This window comes from Cebus imitator, unplaced genomic scaffold, assembly GCF_001604975.1.
Source record: "Cebus imitator isolate Cc_AM_T3 unplaced genomic scaffold, Cebus_imitator-1.0 Scaffold83, whole genome shotgun sequence".
Lineage (NCBI taxonomy): Eukaryota > Metazoa > Chordata > Mammalia > Primates > Cebidae > Cebus > Cebus imitator.
The window spans coordinates 4,690,913-4,696,913 of record NW_016107398.1 but is presented as its reverse complement, the minus strand read 5'-3'; the positions used below and the strand labels follow the sequence as shown (position 1 = coordinate 4,696,913).

At 37.8% G+C, this 6,001-nt stretch overlaps 1 protein-coding gene and 1 pseudogene across 2 annotated transcripts in view; one reads left to right on the top strand and one right to left on the bottom strand.

Moving 5' to 3' along the window:
* Nucleotides 1–6,001, top strand: part of PPP2R5E (protein phosphatase 2 regulatory subunit B'epsilon) — a 173,130-nt gene that overhangs the window by 62,965 nt on the left and 104,164 nt on the right. The window lies entirely within an intron of this gene.
* Nucleotides 2,401–2,499, bottom strand: LOC119472062 (annotated as a pseudogene).

Sequence of the window (6,001 nt, the reverse complement as noted above, 5' to 3'; positions counted from 1 at the left end):
AAAAGAAATGAGCTCTTCATACAGGGTGAATATTGATTATTTCCTGAATGGGGATTTAGCATCAATTCTTTTTTTCTTTTTTTTGAGATGGAGTCTTGCCCTATCACCAAGACTGGAGTGCAGTGACATGCACTCGGCTCACTGCACCCTCTGCTTCCTGGGTTCAAGCAGTTCTCCTGCCTCAGCCTTCCTGGTAGCTGGGATTGTAGTGTGCACTACCATGCCCGGCACATTTTTGTAATTTTGGTAGAGACAGGGTTTTGCCATGTTGGCCAGGCTGGTCTTGAACTCCTAACCTCAGGTGATGCACCTGCCTTGGACTCCCAAAGTGCTGGGATTATAGGTGAGGCACTGTGCCCAGCCAATTCTATTCCTTCAGTAAGAGATAGGAATGGGAAGTGTTCTCTTATTGCAGCATCTCTCAGTCCTTTAAACTGTTTCTGAGTTATGTGTCAAAAATCAGCCTATCAGCAGAAAATTATTTTTGATGACAACTGGATAGATCCTCCTTCAGTATTGTTGAAAGCAGATAAACTACTAGATTTGCAAAAGAATTGTTTTCTAGTTGTTATTTTCTTAACAGTCAAAGTGACCCTTTGGTGACAGGGAGGGAAGTGAGCTGTGTTAAGGTTTGGGATCAGTGAACAGTATGTTTCTCCTTTTAATGTGAGAGAAGGAAGATTTTGAAAGGGAAGCTGAAAAAGGAGGATTTACAGTGCCATCACAGACGAGATTTCAGGCTGGTGGTTTTAGGATGGAATACAGGAGACAGGTATTGTTCTTAATGATTCCCCTCCCCTCCCCTCCCCTCTCCTTCTTTTTTTCTTTGTTTTCTTTAACAGAGTCTCACTCTGTTGCCCATGCTAGAGGGCAGTGGCATGATCTCAGCTTACTGCAACCTCCTTCCCCCAGGTTAAGGCATTTCTCATGGCCCAGCCTCCCAAGTAGCTGGGACTACAGGCGTGCACCACCACGCTCTGCTAATTTTGTTTTTGTATTTTTAGTACAAGATGGGGTTTCACCATGTTGACCAAGCTGGTCTCAAACTCCTGGCCTCAAGTGATCTGGCTGCCTCAGGCTCCCAAAGTGCTGGGATTACAGGCGTGAGCCACCGTACCTGGCCGGTGATTTCTTTATTGAGAAGGAGATTGACATCTAGAGAAGTTAAGTGATTTAATCTCCTCTCAGGGTAAGTCAGCATTGGAGCCAGGTTCTGTGAGTGTGTATTTCATATACTAGATCAGTGGTTCTCAAAACACGCCTTGGGGATCCCCAAAGTTTCCTGAAACCTTTTCAGGGGTCTGTGAGGCCAAAACTAATTTTATAGTAATACTTAGCACTGTTAGTAATACTTCTAGTATTACTTTTAGCTTTCCTTTTCCTTCTCTCATGAGTATACTGTGTTTTCCAGGATCTACATTACTTGTACAGTTGCAAGAAATTGAAGCAAAAGTAGGTTTGAGAATCTAGTTGCTTTCTATTAAGCGAGACATTAAAGAGATATATAGAAGTGTAAAATGGTGCCATTTTTCTTACTAATTCTTTTGAGGAAAATGTAGTTTTAAAAAATATTTACACTTGTATTGAAATGAATTAATGTTAAAATTTTTCCCATTTTTAATTTTAATGTGGTAAATATTGATAGATATAATCCTTATTTATTTTTTTTGAGATGGAGTCTCGCTCTGTCGCCAGGCCAGTGTGCAGTGGCGTGATCTCGGCTCACTGCAACTTCCACCTCCCGGGCTCAAGTGATTCTCCTGCCTCAGCCTCCTGAGTAGCTGGGAACACATGCATGTGCCACCACGCCCAGCTAATTTTTTTTTGTATTTTTAGTAGAGACGGGGTTTCACCAGGCTGGTCTCGAACTCCTAACCTTGTGGTCGCCCACCTTGGCCTCCGAAAGTGCAGGGATTACAGGTGTGAGCCACCGCACCCGACCAATATAATCCTTATTTTTAAAAAGCTCTTTGAGATCCTTGTAATTGTGAAACCAAAAGTTTCATTGTGACTTTTGGGTTTCAGCTTCATCATTCTCAAAAAGAGGCTAGATGTTAGGTTGCAAAGGACCACAAGTTGTCATTTGATGTGTCCTGAGTTATTTGAAAATAGTCTGTGTTCAGTTCTACAGGATAGATCTCTACATCGTAAAAACCTTCATTCAATATTCCCTTCTTTGGTTTCCTTATATGTAGTTTCAGCAGGTGACCAGGTATTAACTGACTTAAGCTATGTCGTTTTTTGTTGTTATTTCTCTGTTTAAAGTGGGAAAGCAGCTTCAAGTCAATGTTTGAAGGATCCTCAAGCTGAATTGTTTGTTCATGTTCTGCTTAATAGCATTATCAGTTGGACTTCATTATTTCTCTCGTGGATTTTTGGATTTGTAATTTCAGTGTACATTTAAAAATTATATATTTCAAATTTTTTCTCTTAAAGGGGCCATGCTATCTTCTCTGTATTATTCCAGTTTTAGTATATGTGCTGCTGAAGTGGTAGCATTTCACTGTACATCTTTATTAAAAGCTTTTTCAGTAGGATCCTGTATTGTATAGATAGGAGACCCTTAACCTTATGGCTATCTTACAGTTTTCTTTGAAAGGATCTTCTTTAAAATGAGTATTTGCATTTATTTGGCAGTTAAGTTTTGTAGGTAATGAATCTAATTTTTTTCTCCCTGTTTTGTCTTATTCCCACTTCCCTTCTCCTTCCCATCTCCTTTCTCCATTACTGCTTTTTTTTCTCTTCTCCCCTCTCCTAATTGCCAGTGTGACTTTGGGTGAAATACTTAGTCTCTGTGTATCTTAGATTCTCCATTTGTAATGTGTGATGTTGTGAATTAATTTCTTTAAACCACAAAGAACATTGCCTGGCTCACCATCAAGGCTCAGTAAATGTTAGCTACAATTTTTGTTGCTGTTGTTGCCATTAAAGCAGGTTGGCAGTTCCTGGAATGTATTGAGTACTCAATAAATGGTGGTTATTTATATTATTTACTATTACTACATTGTGCATTTGCTTTTAGATGGTCTACTGAGTTTGGCTGAGGCAGATATGAAGTACATGTAATAGTATTATATACTGTCTTAATTTTTTAGTGACAGTGGTTTTCTTTTGTACGAAATGATGCAGATGCTGATACTACATGGCTGTAATCCAAATATTTAGTAGGTGTTGTGGCCTTCATAAGCCTACTCATGAGAACAGCTCATTAATTAAATGGGAGGTGGGGAGATTTGGTCCTTGTAAATCACCATTTAAAAATGGAGATGTAGGCCAGGCGCGGTGGATCACGAGGTCAAGAGATCGAGACCATCCTGGTCAACATAGCGAAACCCTGTCTCTACTAAAAATACAAAAAATCAGCTGGGCATGGTGGCGCGTGCCTGTAATCCCAGCTATTCAGGAGGCTGAGGCAGGAGAATTGCCTGAATCCAGGAGGCGGAGGTTGCGGTGAGCCAGATCACGCCATTGCACCCCAGCCTGGGTAACGAGTGAAATTCCGTCTCAAAATAAATAAATAAATAAATACATAAATACATAAATAAATAAATAAAATGGAGATGTATTGGATTCATTGTGTGTGTGTGTGTGTGTGTGTGTGTGTGTGTGTGTCTGTGTGCGTGTAGTAAAGTCATGAAACAGAACTCTAATACTGTACAGTCTCAGTGATTCATATCGTTCTTTTCAGCTGTTGGTGGACACTAGTCAGGTATAATAAAGTAGCTTCTTGTTCAATTATTTTGTGTTAAATATATGATCTTATTTATGAATGTCATGAATAAGTAATTTATAGATTATTTTATGATTACTAATTGTTAATGGTTCTGAAAGCATTTAAAATTCTGAAGATGGAATAACAGTGACACCAGCAGTATGAGAGTTCTGTGTACTCATTAAGAAAAATAATACAGCAACATAAGGAACTGTCAAAATTGACTTTCTGGTAATACACTGATATAGTAGGGCATTGAATGGCTAAGAACTGATAATCATTGATTGATTAATATAACTGTTACTTGGGTGGATAGTAGATTTAGAAGTCATAGTATGTTATGTGATATTTATAATTTATATTATATATTATATAAGGTTTATATTATAATATGTATAAGGTTATATATATATAAGGTTCCCTGCTGAATCAGTTCAAATATCCTTTATTAATAATGTAAACTTTAGGGGAGGGAGAAGTGGTCTTTTTGTAGCCTATAAGACATATACTTGAATATAGTCTCTGTTACTGAAATATATGTCATTTTGAGCAAATCATTTATCTTTGGTGAATTTGGGTTTTTCAGTTGCAAAATGAGTATCAAACCTAGCCAGCTTAGCTCACTGGGTTGTTAGGATCATTAAATGAAACAAGTCATTTTGATCCAGTGTTGTGCCTTCCATGAGAACAACAACAGCAACAACAAAAAGCAAAAACGAAAAAAAAAGTAGTAATACATTTTGAAAATGCTTGAAAAACTTGAGCACTATACGATGTAAATTAGTATTCTGCCTACTTTCAAATGTGAGGGCATTGTTTGTGGAATATTCTGACTCCAGCTTGTGTTAATGCTTTTACTTTTTTTATTGTTTAGTTTATCAATGACAAATAAAAGACTGAAGTATCACAATCCTCTATTTTTATGGCCATTAATTGAAATGAAGAATGTGTGTATTCAAGTTTGAATATAGAGGCATGCATGCAATAGCAGTGCTGTTCATGACACTGTAGTTAAACATTTGTCAGAATTTCCACTGTAAACTTCCCTTTAGATGTTTGTTCATTTTAGCTTGGCTTTCCTGTGGGTTAAAATTATAGGGCCTGAATCTTTTTGGATGGAAACTTTTTCCTTCTTTTTAATAGGGAATGAATGCATGCTGTTAAAAAAGCTATCTTTTCTTAACATTTCACAACATTGTATCATAAAAGTTTTAAAAGCTACTTCTAGGCAGTTTTTGTCTTTAACTCATTAAGTGTGTTAAATGTTGTGACTTCATACCTATAAACAGTTTTTCTTTACTATTGTAGTTTTTCCTCTAAAAATAGTCAATCTTCCAATATATTATCTAAATGAGAGATTATAAATAATTTTTGTAAACTAATTATAAGATATAAAAAACAGTGATATATTGAACATCTGGATACCCATCCCAAGTTGAGAAAAAGTAAACTGCTTAGAATTTATAAGCTTCCTTAGACTTTCATTGCTAAAAGTGTTCATTGGCCTTTGATTTAAATATTAGTAAAGTGTATTAGAAACAGTCCAGGACTTAGACTCTCCCTTTATATACAGCCACCCCTTGCTAATGGATATCATGTGGTACATGTGTTCTGGTCTCATGTGACCAGATTGGGTGGCTACGTGACCCAAGAACCATCCAATCTATAGGGAAGGCGTAATGTGGCCCAGAGGTTCTACCCAACAGAGAAGAGAGGGAAGTGGTTTTCCAGCAGAACGTTTCTCTAGGGAAGTTTGAATTTGATACAGAGTTGTCGAAGGAAGGAATAGTTGCTGAAGACCCAAGAAAGAGAATCAAAGAAGTGATAAATCATGTAGATAGGGCAGGGAGGGGGAGGTGTAAGTAGATCTGCCTTGATTATCGCTTCACTGAAATTACTCTTGTCAGGGTCACCTCCATGTCACATGTCTCTCAGCAGCATTTGACACTTGTCCACATTTTCCTTGGGGAAACATACCCATCTTTGGCTTCTGTGATACCGCTCAGGTTTTCCTTCTGCCTCTGGCTGTTTCTTCTCATTCTCTTTGCTGACTCTTCCTCCTCTACTCAACTTGTAAGTGTTGGGTTTCTTCAAGGCTCCTTCTGCCTCACTTTCTGCACTCTTGCCAAAGGTGAGTTCATCTATCCTATTGGCTTTAAGACCACTTATATATTACCATTTATATATATTGTTAGTGCCCACATTTCTTTTCTTTCTTTTTTTCCCCCACAAATAGGACATTTCTTTTGCCTGCCTGCCTGCCTTCCTTTTTTTTCTTCTTTTCTTTTT